General features: G+C 38.8%; 1 long non-coding RNA gene and 1 pseudogene across 1 annotated transcript in view; one reads left to right on the top strand and one right to left on the bottom strand.

The window, feature by feature from the left end:
• The window catches only part of LOC141139179 (cytochrome P450 2B11-like), a 44,130-nt pseudogene extending 31,343 nt beyond the window's left edge, over positions 1 to 12,787 (top strand).
• LOC141139198 (uncharacterized) overlaps positions 1 to 17,817 on the bottom strand; it is a 1,175,459-nt gene that overhangs the window by 988,872 nt on the left and 168,770 nt on the right. The window lies entirely within an intron of this gene.

The following is a 17,817-nucleotide window of genomic DNA, read 5'->3' as shown; positions in this document are numbered from 1 at the left end:
CCCTTTAAGTGGATAAGGCTGCCAGCCCCTGCAGTGTCACCACACACAGTGCCTTGAAAAAGTATTCATACCCCTTGAAATTTTCCATATTTTCTCATGCTACAACCAAAAATGTAAATGTATTTTATTTAAATGTTATGTAATAGACCAACACAAAGTGGTACATAATTGTGAAGTGGAAGGAAAATGATAAACAGTTTACAAATTTCTTTACAAATAAATATGTGAAAAGTGTGCCATGCATTTGTATAAAATCTAGTGGAACCAATTGCCTTCAGAAGCCACCTAATTAGTAAATAGAGTCCACCTGTGTGTAATTTAATCTCGGTATAAATACAACTGTTCTGTGAAGCCCTCAGAGGTTTGTTAAAGAACCTTAGTGAACAAACAGCATCATGAAGGCCAAGGAGCACACCAGACAGGTCAGAAATAAAGTTGTGGAGAAGTTTAAAGGAGGGTTAGGTTATAAAAAAAATCCCAAGCTTTGAACATCTCACGGAGAACTGTTAAATCCATCAACCCGAAAATGGAAAGAGTATGGCACAACTGCAAACCTACCAAGACATGGAGACAGGGCCGTCCACCTAAACTGACAGGCTGGGCAAGGAGAGCATTAATCAGAGAAGAAGCCAAGAGGCCCATGGTAACTCTGGAGGAGTTGCAGAGACCCAGAGCTCAGGTGGGAGAATCTATCCACAGGACAACTATTAGTTATGCACTCCACAAATCTGGCCATTATGAAGAGTGGCATAAAGAAAGTCATTGTTGAAAGAAAGCTATAAGTCTTGTTTGAAGTTTGCGAGAAGCCATGTGGGGGACACAGCAAACATGTGAAAGAAGGTGCTCTGGTCAGATGAGACCAAAATTTAACTTTTTGGCCTAAAAGCAAAACGCTATGTGTGGCGAATAACTAACAATGCACATCACCCTGAACACACCATCCCCACCGTGAAGCATGGTGGTGGCAGCATCATGTTGCAGGGTTTATTTTCTTCAGCAGGGACAGGGAAGCTGGTCAGAGTTGATGGGAAGATAAATGGAGCCAAATACAGGGCAATCTTATAAGAAAACCTTTTAGAGTCTGCAAAAGACTTTAAACTGGGGCGGAGGTTCACCTTTCAACAGGACAACGACCCTAAACATACAGCACGAGCTACAATAGAATGGTTTAGATCAAAACATATTCATGTGTTAGAATGGCCCAGTCAAAGTTCAGACCCTAATCTACTTGAGAATCTGTGGCAAGACTTGAAAATTTAAAACAGAAAGCACTCGCGCTTTGGAAAAAATGGCAATGTATAAACCACTGCTGTCCAATGTTGTCCCCACTGGGGGGGGGGGGGGGGGCAAGGTTGAATTAAATATGTGAAAGACAGTGCCTACTCCACCTTGACTATGTCTAAATGCCAGTGTGTTAGTCCATATAAGTGACTATACCTGATTACTATCCTACAGAACTCCTCATTAATGTAACATCCAAATGTTATGTCAAGGATGCATGGGTACAATAACAAAATAACAAGAATATTAGATGAACATCTATCAATGCGATGGTCCAGTGACTAGTATTAAAGGTGATAGAAGTGCATATGGTGATAGAAGTGCAAACAGCAATATATATATATATAATTTTGGAATAGCAAATCATAATTATTATTATTGAACTAAGCAGCTTCCCTTTACCTGCATTAGAATGATTTGTAAAGTGGCAGGATTATGGTATTTCAAATACTCAGATTTTTAGACAATAGAAGCGGAGCAGAACCAGACATCCCTCTTATAGAGGTAATAATTAAGGCGGGTGCTTACACAGAGACTGGAACATCAGCAGGGATGTCCTGCAACATAGGTTGTACCGGGGTGGCCACAGTGGGGGATTCCAGGTGAGCCATGTGACTCAGGAGCGTTTGTAACGTTATGGCAAACTGATCCATGCGGTGATCCAGTTCATCCAATCTGGAAAAAATATTACCAACAAGTGGATTGACTGCATCTTCTGAATTCATGGCCTTCGCCTACTGTCAGAAACCATGAAATCAGACCAAGACAGAAGTACAATTAAATCACACTTGTTTAATAATAAAAGTAAAAAGAACAAACGTAGTCAAAATATAGCCAAAGTTCAGTAACCGGAAAGCATAGTCAGCCAAGCAAAAAGTCAGGGATCAATGTAGTGGAACAGCAAGCAGGATCTGGAGCCAGAAGGGATGTCAGCAAAGCAAGTCTTTAAACAGGAACACAGGAGATAGGCTCTGTGATGTTGACCAAGGCAAAGGCAGAGATCCTTTGGGCTGGACGGCTTAAGTAGGCAGGATTGACGAGCAGGATATCATCAACAGCTGAGTAACTGTGGAGAGAGCGGCCAGCTCTGAGAAGGAAGGGCTGAGCCCAGCCCTGACAATTGGCAACTATGCCCTAACTCCTGGACCATTTAGCACTTTCCTTACCATTGTAATTCTAGGAGGTTAGTTCTTTTGATGAGTTGAGTTTCACAGTAATATTATGAGATAGTAGGAGATTTTTGAGAACAAGCTCAAGAGAGAAACGTGGAGGCAAAAATCAGGGCATAGTTTCCTCTCTGCAGCATTATCTATCTTCCAGGAATAGAAAACACACCAAACTATCCCATGACGTATCCTTACTTTATTGTTGTGATAATAGCCAAAGAACATGTTGGTATACTGGACAGGAGTAGGCCTAACAGTAGACCTTTCAAGAAAATGTAAGGTCCATTTTACCATCAGTCCCCATTCCCTCCAAACAGAATTTGTTTTACAGACCTTCCAAAATAAAGATTTGATGAAAAAAAATTAAAAAAAACCCTTGGCCACAGTCTACCACTCTCCTGGATGGTGTGGTTGTGCTTCTGCCAAGGTCGTTCTCATGGGATTTTAAGCACCACAATTCCCTTCAGAGGGTGGGCAACTGGTCATAAAGCATATCTTTACTTTCTTATAGAAATTCACTTTAAATGTGATACTTTTAATATTTGCTAAAACGTTCATCCCCAGGAGAAACAATCACAGTATCTTCCTTACCCTTAATCTTCACAGTCTATCAAATTATAAGTATGTTTACAATTATATAACCATATTTTTTTGTTTTGTTTTTTTCCTTTTAAAGCTTTACAGTGTTTTTCCATCCCTGTTAGACCTACTTCCAGGACCCCACCAAAAAATTTTTGAAAATTTGAGACAGTTCCATAACTTCATAAGAGTAACATTTACTGAACAGAAGAAAAATCTAGATGTAAATGACCAGAGGAATCTCATTGATGCCTTCCTGGTGAAGCAGCAAGAGGTAAGGATCACATTTTATTAGAGATGCATTGAATGATCTGCAGCATTTGATATCCAGAATGGATATTCTTAAAAAAAAATAAAAAATATAAATAAAATAATATTCCTCTAAATCTATCACATTTAAAGCAGGTATTTTTAAGACCCTTTTTATATAGTCTTACTGCTGGGTAATAGGTTTATCTGTAGTTAATAGCAGAAAGATTTTTAGTGCTTCACTTACCTGTATATTGTTGAAGGTCAGGCCACCTCACCCCAAACCTTTGCATTGATCAGTGAGCCCACTTATCATAGTGATGGGCCAATGGAAATGTACAGGAGGTTGGAAGAATGGTGCTCAGACCTGTAGATTGTGAGATTTGAGGACCCTATTGGTGAGGACTGAAGATATGTTCAGGCTCTTCTAGGATTTACATACATGCTTTTTCCTGGCAGCTCTACCTAAATTTAAAGTTTGACTAGAGTTTTTAAAAATATGAATATGCTCAGTAGCTGTCAATTGTCTTCCACTCATGAGTCACACTTTAGCACTCACAGCTCAGTACTCTACACTTATCTATCTGGCCTTGTGCCATACCTGCATTCACATATACAGAGCCCACATTATCCACATTTTTTCCTAAATTATATATTTTAGAAATTATACAATTTTCTTTCAGCAGGGATAGAGTAAGATGATAAAGGTTTCAATATTGGTAAACATCAGCAATTTTTTACATTTTCACAGCTGAAAATATAAAGGACCTTAAGATCTTCACAGAGAAACTTAAAGAACAGAATGAAAAGATTAAGCTAAATATAAAAAAAATGAAGGTTATGAAAACAGAAAAGGTAGTTAATGTCAAAATTGATCATGAAGACATAGACATTTAGGATCCAGTAGTGAAGAAATGCAAAACAGACTGCCTTATAAGAGCAATAATAAAAAAAAAAAAAAAAAAAAAAAAAAAAAACATAAAAAGTAATTATGTGTCTATTAGTACAAAGATCAGAATTGTTCAGGTGTTTTTGTCATGGCTGTGAAAGATGAAAGATGAAGAAGCCGGGCTAGAAAATTATTGATGCCTTTTAAATTTGATAGTGGCAAAGAATTTTAGCACTGATAACTTGGCTGAAGCTATCTTGTTTTGGACATATTAGAGGAGCTCATTGGAAAAGACAATTATGCTGGAAAAGGTAAGACAAAAAAGACCAGCAATAAGGTGCTGAATATAGTTGCAGACACTAAAGACCCAAATAGAAGACAAATGATTCTGGAGAAACCCCATGTATGTGGTGGCCAGGAGTTGCCTACAACCTGATGCTACTTAATAATAATGTCAATATTTTATAAAGGACTAAAAGACTGCAGCATGATGTTTCAAGATTAAATCTATAAATACTGAAAACATTCTAATTAGTCACATAACTTATCTCCTACCACCATACAAAATATAGATAATTGTTACATAACCCTGGTTCCATTAGTACACAAACATATGTCACGCGAACCCTCAGATAGAAAGAAACTGATTTTACCCATTGCACTGCATTGAATTTTTACTTTACGTTTTCTAGGGAAAAACAGAATCCTCTCAGTATTTTCACAATGAAAACCTAATTGCCCTGGTGTATGATCTTTTTGTTGCCGGAATGGACACAACCACTACCACCTTGAGATGGGCAATCCTGCTAATGATAAAATATCCAGAAATACAAAGTAAGAAATCACATTTTAATTAATTTATTGTGTTATTTCATCGTAATTAAAGCTTACTGTATCATTGGAAAAAAAAAACGAACCCCAACTACCAGTCTTCAACATACTCGAAATGGCACAGTATGGGACCTGGATGGTGGACTTAGGTGAGTAAAACAGTATGTGTGAAAGTGCTCTTGGAAGGAGGGGGATTTTTTTTTTTTGGAGATGGTCTGAAATGTACCTAAATGGAGAACATATACATATCTAAATTTGTCAAAGTAATTATCATTTAATATAGGAATATCTACTCCTTGGCAGAGAAAGTTCAAAATGAGATTGATAGCATTATCGGCACGACTCCACCTCAAGCAGAGCATAGGAAGAAAATACCATATACTGATGCCGTAATTCATGAGATCCAGCGATTTTCTGATATTGTACCAGTTGGGACTCCACATGTAGCTAATCACGATGTCACATTTAGAGGTCATTTCATTCCAAAGGTGACTACATTTTATTTTATTTTGCAACAATCAATAGCTGTTGTTATATTAGTTTTGTACAGGGTCTATCTACAGCAACTCTCAGGCCAAGAGTTTCACATGAAAAAATTTAAAATGTCACAGTAGAAGGCAGCAGAATAAAGACAATGCAGTAAAGAATCTACCTCTACATGTATTAAAAGAAATTATTCGTAAAATTTAGTTGTGAGAAGGTACAATGCAATATGTATGGTGGTCATGCTCCATGGCACAAAGGCTGTGGATTTGGGTTTACTCACGTAAATAAACAATTCTGATTTGTAACTTGAGGAAACCAATCCAAAAATCCTGCGTGCTGTGGCAAAATGTACTACCTTCATGTTTATTGTAAATAAACAAGTTCTTTTCCATTCATGGAAGTCTTCTGTGTTAAATTTTTAAGAAGTTAAAAGTAATGGCTATTTTTGCTATATACCCAGATTTCTTAAAATCTGGTCCTCGTGGGTAGCCTACTCTCGAGATTTGCAGGCATAGCCACAAGTAGGTGATTAGCTGCCCCCAGGGATGGGAGACTTGGCCTATTCCTCCCCAACCACCCCGCCATCCCCCATCCTCCGCACCACTCCCCCCGCCCCGCTATTCATCCTTGCAGCATTCTTTTTCTTTCTTCTTTTTACATTCTTTTGAGTAGTGTAGATTAGTATGTTTTCACTTTCAAAATAGTTCTGTCCCTCTAGAGTTTATCCTTTGATGTGTCCTAGTGGGTGCAGATTAATGTCTTCCATTTTGGCATGGCCTGTGCTAGGACTTCCAGACTTCGGATGGTGTTTGATCATAGAAACAGCTATGTCTTATTTGGTTATGTTGCAAATGATCCAGAGCCACTAGTTGTCTGTGCCTTAATATAATGATTCTGAGGAGCTTGAGTAGAAACTGTACTGTGGTCTTGAATGTACCCTTATTGTACATGTAAAAACGTCAAAAACAATTAAGTGAGAAAAATCAGTTGTAAAAGGCCCATAAAGTTTGCTTCAGAGATTAGGTTACATGATCCTCATAGTCTGCTTGTCATTTCTTAACAATTGCAGTTTAAGAAGAGGGATTGATGCATATTCCAGTATACTGTACTGTATAACACGCTACATGACAAAGGGAGAACATTTTCTCTACAAAAGGCTCAATAGGCATATATAGGCTGCACACGTTGTGATCGGACACAGCGGATTACAGGTCTGGGTAAAGGCCAATTTGATTGGCCCTGTACTATGTGATTGCTGTGACCAATTGCAGTAATTGAGATCACACTTATAAACAAAGTCTGTATGTTGCAATGATCAGCCGTGAGAGGAAAGAGTGTTTCCTACAGTAAATAAAAAAAAAAAAAAAAAAAATCAGTTACTAGAGCAATGCATTGTCACTGTAGTTGCATTGGTCCTGTGGTCCCCGGCGGATCCTTTCTCCAGGGGACATACGACAGAACACCTCTAGATAGACTTTTCCTTGCTTAACACTGGCTCCAGCCTGGAGAAACTTTCAGGGCGCTGGTACCAGGATACTGCTGGACATCTACCCCTATCCACAAGTCTAAAGAGCATATTGACCCTCATTTTACGATTGAGCCAAGTTTTCCTGGCCCTCCCTCTCTTTATCTGCCCATGTTAAGTATCAGGATTGTTCTCTCTTGTCTCCTGGAGCTTTAAAATTTGTCTCTACATGATATTGCTGGTCTTCAGACTCATACCCGCATACATCCCCCTTGTCTGCCGTGGGGGGAGCCTTTAGTTCAGGTCTGTGGCTTCACATTTGGATATTGTACAGCCTGATTATTCCTCCTGAAGAAGCCGTAACCATACCGCAAAACTAGTAGAGAAAAAGTCAATTTCGAGATTTACTTCAACAGATACTTTTCGGGGGAACCCTGAGTATTTGTTTTTTGAATTATAACCTCTTTCAAAAAATTGTTTTAATGTACCCTGTATGTCATTTTTATATGTAATAAATAATTTTTTACATCACTTATATTGTTTGTTATTAGTACCGAGACAGTCCATCATAATTTTTGAACCTGGGAATAGATATACGGTCAGCTTCAGCAACTGTCCTATTTTCCCACCCTCATTCCCTTTTTCACCAGATCAGTGTAAGTCACCAACAATGTTCTTGAAAACTAGTTTGTGATTGCAGCTAGGCTTGAGCACCCAAAGTACATTGCCTATGTGGCCTTTTCCCAAATTTGGATTGACCAGTCAAACTGTGTGTACCGTAGCCCATACACTGTTTTGTCTTTTCATTTTTACATTGCTCTCACACACAGGAAACGACCCGGATCTCCAGCATTCCAACACTACTCCTCCTGCCGTACATTGCTCTAATTATCTTCACTAGAGGTCTCTGAGCAGTGCTGTTGATTAAAGCAGTATGCAGAGTGTGAGAGCAGTGCTTTGACTCTTCACAAGGCATTTTAACCCTTGCTGCAGTACTTAGTATGTAACAATGCAAAAAAGTGTATTTATTACTATATATGCAGCCTGCTTACATAACAATAATAAATATGTGGACATTAACCGCTAGCCAACCAGCCTCCGTCATTATATTGTGGCAGGTTGGCACGGCTGCACAAATCGCTGTAGGTGTACGTCAGCCGTTTTAAGAGTGATAGGGGGCGCACGACGCCAGAGCTGATGCTATTGGCCAGTGGCCACGATGTCTGCTGGTGACCTGTGATCACTCCGTAGAGAGCCAGAACGGGGATCTGTCAATGTAAACAGACAGTTCCCCATTCTGACAGGGGAGTAGAGAAAGATCTGCTGTTCCTAGCGATCAGGAACAGCGGTCTCTCTCCTCCTCCAGTCAGTACACTGCCCCCACAGTTAGAAACGCCTCTCTAGGGAACACTTAACTCCTTGAGCTCCCCCTAGTGTTAACCCCTTCCCTGCCAGAGACATTTATACAGTAATTAGTGGCTATTAATAGCTATGGTCATATACCACAAAAGTGTGCAATCTGTCCACCGCAATGTCGCGGTCCCGCTAAAAATCGCAGATTGCCACCATTACTAGTAAAAAATAAATAAAAATGACATAAATCTATCCCCTATTTTGTAGATGCTATAACTTTTGCGAAAACCGATATATGCTTATTGCAATTTTTTTTACCAAAGATATGTAGAAGAATACATATTGGCCTAAACTGATGAAGAAATTTGTTGGGTTTTTTTTTTTTTTGGATATTTATTATAGCAAAAAGTACAAAATATACTATTTTTTTTCCAAAATTTGCGCTTTTTTTTTTTGTTTTGTTTATAGCGCAAAAAATAAAAAATGCAGAGGTGATCAAATACCACCCAAAGAAAGCTTTATTTGTAGGAAAAAAAAGGACATACATTTTGTTTGGGTACAACATCGCACGACTGCCAATTGTCAGTTAAAGCGACGCAGTGCCGTATCGCAAAACATTTGCAAATCCTTACAGTCCTTAAGTGGTTAACTGAGATTTAATAGATTTTCACTGAAAATGCAGAATTTTGCTTTACTACAATCCCCAGACCATGTTTTAAGGATTTCTCTAAATCATTGTCAGCTGGAAATTTGTTATTTAGAAAATATGTGTAAGTTCAGTTTTTAATTTTTATTTATTTTTTTTTTTTTTTATCTTTGCAGGGCACTTCTGTTTTCCCATGCCTGTACTCTGTACTGAATGATGAAGCCTATTTTGAAAAACCCTTTGAGTTTTATCCAGAGCATTTTCTTGATGCAGAAGGAAATTTTAAAAAGAATGATGCCTTCATTCCATTCTCTATAGGTAAACCTAATCAGATCATGATGATGAGAATTTCAAAGACTGACTGGACAGTATATACAGTAGTTTTTAGTGCTTAAAAAAAGTTCACAAAAAAGTTTGAAGAACGCAGTTACCTAAGCTGGTTAGGTATTTCTTTCTCTCATTGTAGGATCTGTGCACTCTTATGTTCTCATTATGTAACAAAGATATTGTTTGAAATAACTGCTTTTATGAAAAGACCACATTGTCCTGAAATCAATCGTACCACATTATTGGATCGATTTTATGTATGATTGATCATTTTTATGGTAACAATCTGCCCTGATGAAAAATTAATTTAAAATAGACTAAATTGCTCTTTTTATTGTTGTTTTAAACTCTCATAACAATGTGGTGTATTAATTAATCGTAATTTTCCCAATGAGACTTCATTTAACAATAATAATAATAATAATAATAATAATAATAATAATACATTATTTTATATAGCGCCTTTAAAGGTAGCTTCTCAAAGTGCTTTTACACAAGAAAACACAAGGCATACACAGGGTAAAACTAGGGAAGAAAAGGACAATTATGTGAAAACTTGTCTAAAGAAAAAAGTTTTTAGATTTGGATGGGTTTAGAGAAGATGACTCTCTGATGTTCTTTGAAAGTGAATTCCAGAGTTTTGGAGAATAGCAGGAGAAGGCTCCTTATTTATATTCATCATGTGCAAATGTGGAAAAGAAAAGATTGTTATAAGGATATAGAATGTGCTGTTCAAATGTTTTTTACTGATTTAAAATGAAAGTACTGCATTTGGCCACCAGGTGACACAAGGTATGGCAGGAAATGATACTTAGCACCATCTAGTGGCAAAATTGGGTATTTTTTCATTTCAATGCAATGAAAAAACATTCCAAAAGCATGGGAAATAGCCCAATAACATTGTTTCTCTCCCCCTCTTTGCACAGAACAAATGTACATGTGTTTTTTGTTTTGTTTTTTTTATAAATACACCCCTATGTGTGTAGTGTTAGAATGAGGCAAGATGAATGGCACTGAATCATGACTACAACCTGTTGCTGTATAACCCTCAAACCAATGTGAAAGTTTGTTGCAAATGGACTACTGTTTATAATTTATTGTTTGATCATTTATATTTATTATTTTAATTGCTTTTAGTTGATCTTTATTTTTATGTATGCCTACACAGCAACATAGAGATCAACAGGTGCCCATACAAGAGCTAAGCAATACAGTTAAAGTTGATTGTGCTCTAAAGTATACTTGTGTCCTTTTCTAGGCAAAAGAAGTTGTGTTGGTGAAACCTTGGCCAGAATGGAGCTTTTCCTCTTCTTTACATCCTTACTGCAGAACTTCACCTTCCAGGCTCCCCCGGGGGCTGAAATAGACCTTACTCGGGTTCAGGCAGCACTCAGCGAACCAAAGGCTTACCAACTTTGTGCAATACCTCGCAGCTAATTGATTTATTTAATCAAAATAGTATTACATAATCTATGCCAGTTTAGAAACCTCTCATCTAACAAAAATAAGATGATAAGAAAACACAATGGACCTGCAGAAGCATATTTGCCAACTGAATGGTTTATTCATGTTTGTTTCCTTTGTGTTCTTTAACCAGCTCTGGACACTGGAGGTACTACACATGCCCAAAAACTCGTGATCCAAGTTCACAAGCCGTCTTTTAGTATGTCCTGTCCTTCTGTCCCCTCTCTCACTTGCCAGCAATTCCCCATTGTCAAAATGGCAGTTGGCAGTTGCTGTGTATATATACGGAAGCTCAAAATGGATTGTTGACACAGTATTGAAAAACATTGTTCAGATATGAGATGGATACAAGTAACATTTTTGTATTTATTCTGTTTCATTCATTTGCAGATCAAACAGTTGAGCTTCAAACTGCATATGATTTCAGTTGAAGCAACCTGACCAGAAAAAAATACTATTTTACTTACATTTTTTCAAGAAAATGTGTTCCTATTTAAGCCTTAATTAGCCATAATTAAAATGTAAGTGATACTAATTTATTAGCCTAATTAAAATGTAAGTTATATTAATTTAATTAGACCTAATTAAAATGTAAGTAATATAATTTAGGTTAAAAATTTGATTCCTTCTCCTCATAGCTATATGTATGTTGCATAGCGTTTGCAAAAGAGTTCAGCGTAAATCAGCGGCGGCCGGTTCACAAGAGGCACAGGGGCACCGCCCCCCTATTTTCCATGCGGGGCACCAGGCGCATAGATTTCTACAAGGTTTATTTTTTTTGTAGGCACATGATTAGAGTCTGAGGCTCTGATTGGCTTTAAAAAGGTTGGGCTTGGGGCACAGAGCAGGGGGGGGGATTTGTTTGCTGTCCCCCCCAAAAAATGAAGCTCCAGCGGCCAATGGTGTAATGCCCCGTACACACGGTCGGATTTTCCGACGGAAAATGTGTGATAGGACCTTGTTGTCGGAAATTCCGACCGTGTGTGGGCTCCATCACACATTTTCCATCGGATTTTCCGACACACAAAGTTTGAGAGCAGGATATAAAATTTTCCGACAACAAAATCCGTTGTCGGAAATTCTGATCCTGTGTACACAAATCCGACGCACAAAGTGCCACGCATGCTCAGAATAAATAAAGAGATGAAAGCTATTGGCTACTGCCCCGTTTATAGTCCAGACGTACGTGTTTTACGTCGACGCGTTCAGAATGATCGGATTTTCCGACAACTTTGTGTTACCGTGTGTATGGAAGACAAGTTTGAGCCAACATCCGTCGGAAAAAATCCTAGGATTTTGTTGTCGGAATGTCCGATCAATGTCCGACCGTGTGTACGGGGCATAAATCTCTTTATTTTTTAAAATTAGCTTAAATGTGGTCATGTGGGGGGGAGGATTTGTTTGCTGCCCCCCCCCCAAAAAAAAATATGAAGCATCAGCCGCCAATGGTGTAAATCTCTTTATTTTTTAAAAATTAGCTTAAATGTGGTCATGTGATCTCTAAGCTGCCGCTCCCCAATGAGCAGCTTGACAATGGGGCTAAATTCACAGGCCCATGACATCACCTGCTGGCTTCCATTGCCTCCCACATTGTTGGCACTTGCTCCCATTCACTGCAGCAGCAGCTCACTGACACAAGGGAGCCAGTGCTTAGTGACTACATGACAGCATTGAAACTGATAAAAAAGATTAAAAAAACAACAAATTAATTTACAAACAGTATGCAGATTGAGTATGAGGAGGGAGAAGCAACAAATTTCACTGTATGACTTCACTGGCTGATTTATATCAGTCTTCACTTCCACTTTAACTTCTTCTTCCCCTTCTCCCTTTAAATAATATTTTCCTGTTGATTATTTCTGTTTCTAACCATTAAACTTCTTTGTTTTTCTCCATGTTGTTCATTAAACCTTTCAGTGTGTTATAATTAAAAAACAAAAAAAACTTTATTTCATTTGTAAAAACAAAAAAATTTTGCAAAGCTTTGTATGAGAATGATACATTTTATGTTTTATAAGTAACAAATTATAGAATAAATTGTTTACGTTTCATCTTCGGTAACATTATTTTTCATAACACTGATCACATTAGAAAATAGGACTATTTAGTATTGGTAAATTTTTTGGATTACATATTAGAAAATTATTTTTGCAAGACAATATTGTCAAAAAAGTCTCATGTATCCTAAAAAAAGATACATGTGTAGCAAGGTCCCGGGCCCCCAAAAGCCTAATGGTGACCTCCAGAGTTAGGAAAAACTGACATCCTTCTGTGTAGAGTGGGTTACAAGGCATGGTGGGTGTAGATTGATAGGTGCCAGACACTTCTTGAATGCAGATTTATTGTCTCTTGAACAGAACTGTGGGAGAGAGGGTTGGGGCCAGGACACCCTTAAGTAGATGTAATGTTAATTGGCAGACTTCAAGACTTCTATAAGCAGACAGCCATGCAGGGAAAGGCATCCAGCAAGACACCACATCTCCATGAGTAGGACCGCTGTCTCCTATGGCAACAATCTTGTAACAGTTTCTGCCAAAGGTTGCAACAAACTTCTTCACTTCCTATACAATCTCCTATTGTAAATCTTCATTCAACTGAGCTCCCAGTCTTTCACTAGACTTGCGGATCCACTTGCCACTGGATCTCCTGAGCTCTTCCAATCTTCTCACTCAGTATCTTCCTCAAGCGTAACCCCCGCGTCCCTGCCGGGTCTTTAGCTTGCCACTCACAGATTCTCCTCAAGTGTCACCCCGCTGGCTTGCTTGGTCCCTGACTTGGCACACAATAATGCTCTGCAGGCGTCACCCCCACTGGCTGGGTCCCTGGCTTGGCACTTGCTGGAGTTTTCCCAATTCTTCACCGTCCCCGGGCTGGTGAGAATACTGCTCTGGTACTTGCTTCAGCAACTCACAGTGGTCCCTGGTAACAATGTGGATGGTCCCTTAATGGCTACAGCTTCCCCTCTACCCCCAACCACACTGGTTCTCCAGGCCGGCAGAACCATTACTTCTGATTGGACTGCAAGCCCGCAGTCCCAACCCTATGCTGCTCTCTTGCTTCTGGATAGGCCCTTAGACAGCCTAGCAGACAGATGTCCCCAGGATAGGCCTAAGGCTTCCAGCCTAGCAGCCCAGGGCAACACAACACATATCCACCCAGACAGCCATCCAGGTGGCACAGAACCACGATCACCTGACTCCACCCAAATAGGTGCTCCCAGCAGGCCAAAGGATCCAAGTAAATCCCTGCCCATTGGCTGAGACTCCCCCATTCATTTGTAATCTGTCCTTGCAATGCCCTTGTCTTATCTAATGTCACCAGGTACCTGGCCACCTAGCGACAGAAGAGAGAAGTGCAGTAATTCCAGAGTTAGGGCGAAATTAATTTACCTCCTATCAATTGGCCAAGGCAACTACTGCCTGGCAACTAAATTTAACAGCATCCCTGCCTAAACATCAGGGTGCTACACATGTGTTAGTTTTTTATCTTAAATAAGTTATTGCCAAACCAATAGGCCCAAAACAGAAATGTAAACATTAGTCTAGTTCATAAGAGATGTACAGATGTGAAAGCCAGAGTGGTTAACAATTTTCCATTGGCAGGAAGTTTTACCATCTCCCATTGTTTATAGTACATAATTCAAGAGCCCACACATGCATAAGTATAAAGATATACAATAAACAGTGGGGGTTATTTACTAAAGGCAACTCCACTTTGCACTACAAGTGCAAACTACAACTGCAAAGTGCACTTGAAATTGCACTGAAAGTGCACTTGGAAGTGTAGTCACTGTAAATCTGAGGGGTAGTTCTGAAACAAGGGGAAGCTCTGCTGATTGTATCATCCAATCATGTGCAAACCAAAATGCTGTTTTATTTACCTTGCATGTCCCCCTCGGATCTACAGCAAGTGCACTTTCAGTGCAATTCCAAGTGCACTTTGCACTTGTAGTTTGCACTTGTAGTGGAAAGTGGATTTGCCTTTCGTAAATAACCCCCATTGTTCTCAGAATTGATATTAACTTATTGATTCGCTATACAATGTGAAATTTGGACACTAGTTGTCTTGTGCTTTAATGATATAACATAGATCAATGGTCAATATATATTGCAAGATCTGGAAAGTATAATGCCCTGTACACACGATCGGATTTTCCGACAACAAAACTGTGGATTTTTGTTCTAAGGGTGTTGGCTCCAACTTGTCTTGCATACACACAGTCACACAAATGTTGGCCAACAATTACAAACGTGACGTACAAGACGTACGTGATGTCTCCATTACGAACGCTAGTTTTACAAGACCGAGTGCTTCCGGCTCGTACTTGATTCCGAGCATGCGTGGACTTTTGTGCGATGGACTTGTATACACACGATCAGAAAGTCAGACAACAAAAATTTGTTGGTGGAAAATTTAAGAACCTGCTAGCCAACATTTGTTGGTGGAAAGTCCTGACAACAAATGTCCAATGGAGCATACACACGGTCAGACTTACCGCCAACAAACTCACATCCAACATTTCCCGTCGGAAAGCCCGATCGTGTGTACGCGGCATAAGAGTCAATGCAGAGTGCCTTATCTCCTTTATCAAAACTGATATGTAATTTTTTTTTTTTCAAAGTAGAGGAAAGCCGCACCCGGTCTTCAATTAGTGCAATGCAATCTGGTCATCCCACTGACCAATTATAAGAAAAAGTCCAGAGGATCGCTGCACTTAAAATCTCTTTATTGAACCAAAGTTTAAACAAACATTACTAGTAATGTTTGTTTGAACTTCGGTTCAATAAAGAAATTTTAAGTGCAGGGATCCTCTGGACTATATATATATATATATATATATATATATATATATATATATATATATATATAATATATATATATATATATATAATTTTCATTACTGTTGAACTAGTAAAATATTTTTAATACAATAAACTGCATGCTGCTGTCTGTTTTCTGAGACCTTTGTAAAGGTATCCATAAAAAAAATAAATAAATTTTCATGGCCCCTGTTGCTACATCAGCCACATAGGTAGTAAATTTTTTTAAATTAGTCAACTGCCTCATAAATGTGCATTGCCTGAGAGGTTAAAAAGTAGCAACCATTGTGTAGCACTGTAGAGCAGGAGGCAGGAAACATCCTTACACTCACTGGATCAATAATTTTACAAGGATATAAAATATTAATAGCTTATTATATTGTGAAAAAAAAAAAAAAAAAACATCTAGCCCTGAGTCTACTGAGTTGGGTAATTACAGTTCCTATGGAAGATAGGGGCACATTTTTGCAGCTCTAGCCTTAAATATGTCGAGATTAAACCTTTTTTTCCTCTAAATGGAATGTTTTGATAGCTATTTAGTGAACACCTTTTCACTAAACTTACTACAATACAGGTCTACAGGGAGGCAGACTCTCCGCTGTGCTCTACTAAAGTCACACATGTGAGTATAGAAGCTTTGCCCAGCATAGGCTAAATTATTTGAGCCTTGAATTCCCAAACTCCTTTGAGATCATTTCTATCCCAAGCAACACTGATGTTTAAGAGGATATTCTAAAACCCACTAAAACATGTTTGCTTGTTACCCTACATTTTTAAGATAAAAGTGATATTACAAGCCGCGATGCGATCATGGTTATGAGAGCCGGAACGGGGATCTGTCAGTGTAAATAGACAGATCCCCATTCTGACAGGGGAGTTAGAAAGAGATCCGCTGTTCCTAGTGATTAGGAACAGTGATCTCTCTCCTCCTCCAGTCAGCCCATCCCCCATACAGTTAGGAACACTCCCAGGGAACACACTTAACTCCTTGATCGCCCCTTGTTAACCCCTTCCCTGCCAGTGACATTTATACAGTAATCAGTGGCTATTTTTAGCTCTGATCACTGTATAAATGTCAATGGTCCCAAAAAAGTGTCAAAAGTGTCCGATCTGTCCGCCGCAATGTCGTAGTCCTGCTAAAAATAGCAGATCACTGCCATTACTAGTAAAAAATAATAATAAAAATGCCATAAATATGGGTATTAAAGTTTGCAGCTCCATTGGCATCCATTGATTTGTATGGCACTGTGCTCCTTTAAGGACTACAGTTTCTAAAATGCATTGTACCCAAATAGCAAGTTCCTCCTTCCATTGGTTGGCTCAAACACTGCTGTTGGGGGGGGGCAGGAGGGAAGTGAGGGTGGAAAAGCACACAGCCCACTCCTGAAGCCAATCTGTATCTGCTCACACAGTGGTGGGAAGGGGGGGGGGGGTGAGCTGGGTTAATTCAGTACACAGAGTAGCTCCAGCAGCAGCTAGCAGCAGGGAATATAAGAACACAATCCACTGCTGCAGTGGAGAGAATATGAGGAAGATCACACAGCCAATGACACCTGGCTACACTAGCATTGAGTTTACAACCATGGAAATGTATATTGTGATTTTTGGATAGCCATAATAATGTTTGTATGTTTGTAATTTATTATAGACTACTGTATATATGGTTGGTTGTAAACAGTTAGCAGTGTAACTCAGGTTATTGGGATATTATCTGTTTATTTGATTAATACATTGTTAGAATTAACTATCGACTGAGACTGGATTTTATGTGGCATTATATAGTACGTGAGGGGTTATTGTATTTGGGGATATATATATATATATATATATATATATATATATATATATTGTATGCCATAGTGGCTTTTTGAATAATATATACCTCTGTACCACCATATAGTGGGCACTACAAGTGTTAGAGGCTTGTAAAGTGATGACCCAGTGTGTCCCTGAATGCTCCGGTGGCCTTGCTTTTGGGGATTTACATGGCTCCGGGAGTGATGCTCTTCCTCCGGGAGGTATTGGACTGATAGTTACTCCTGGATACCAACATGCATCTTGGGTAAGTAATTACAAAATGATAATGAGAATATTATATGTTTATTTGTATTTATATCTTCTATATTTTTATGCTCTGTTGCTGTACAAATTTACTGTTCTACATTTTGATTTACAGATTCTGGTATGTATACGAATCTCCTCATAATGGTGCTTTGGCTGCAAAACGCATAGAGGTGCTCGGTGACCCTTCTTTACTCCTA

This window comes from Aquarana catesbeiana, linkage group LG04 (assembly GCF_042186555.1).
Source record: "Aquarana catesbeiana isolate 2022-GZ linkage group LG04, ASM4218655v1, whole genome shotgun sequence".
In the NCBI taxonomy this organism is placed as follows: Eukaryota; Metazoa; Chordata; class Amphibia; order Anura; family Ranidae; genus Aquarana; species Aquarana catesbeiana.
The sequence above is the reverse complement of the archived record's forward strand: the minus strand, read 5'-3'. Positions and strand labels throughout refer to the sequence as shown.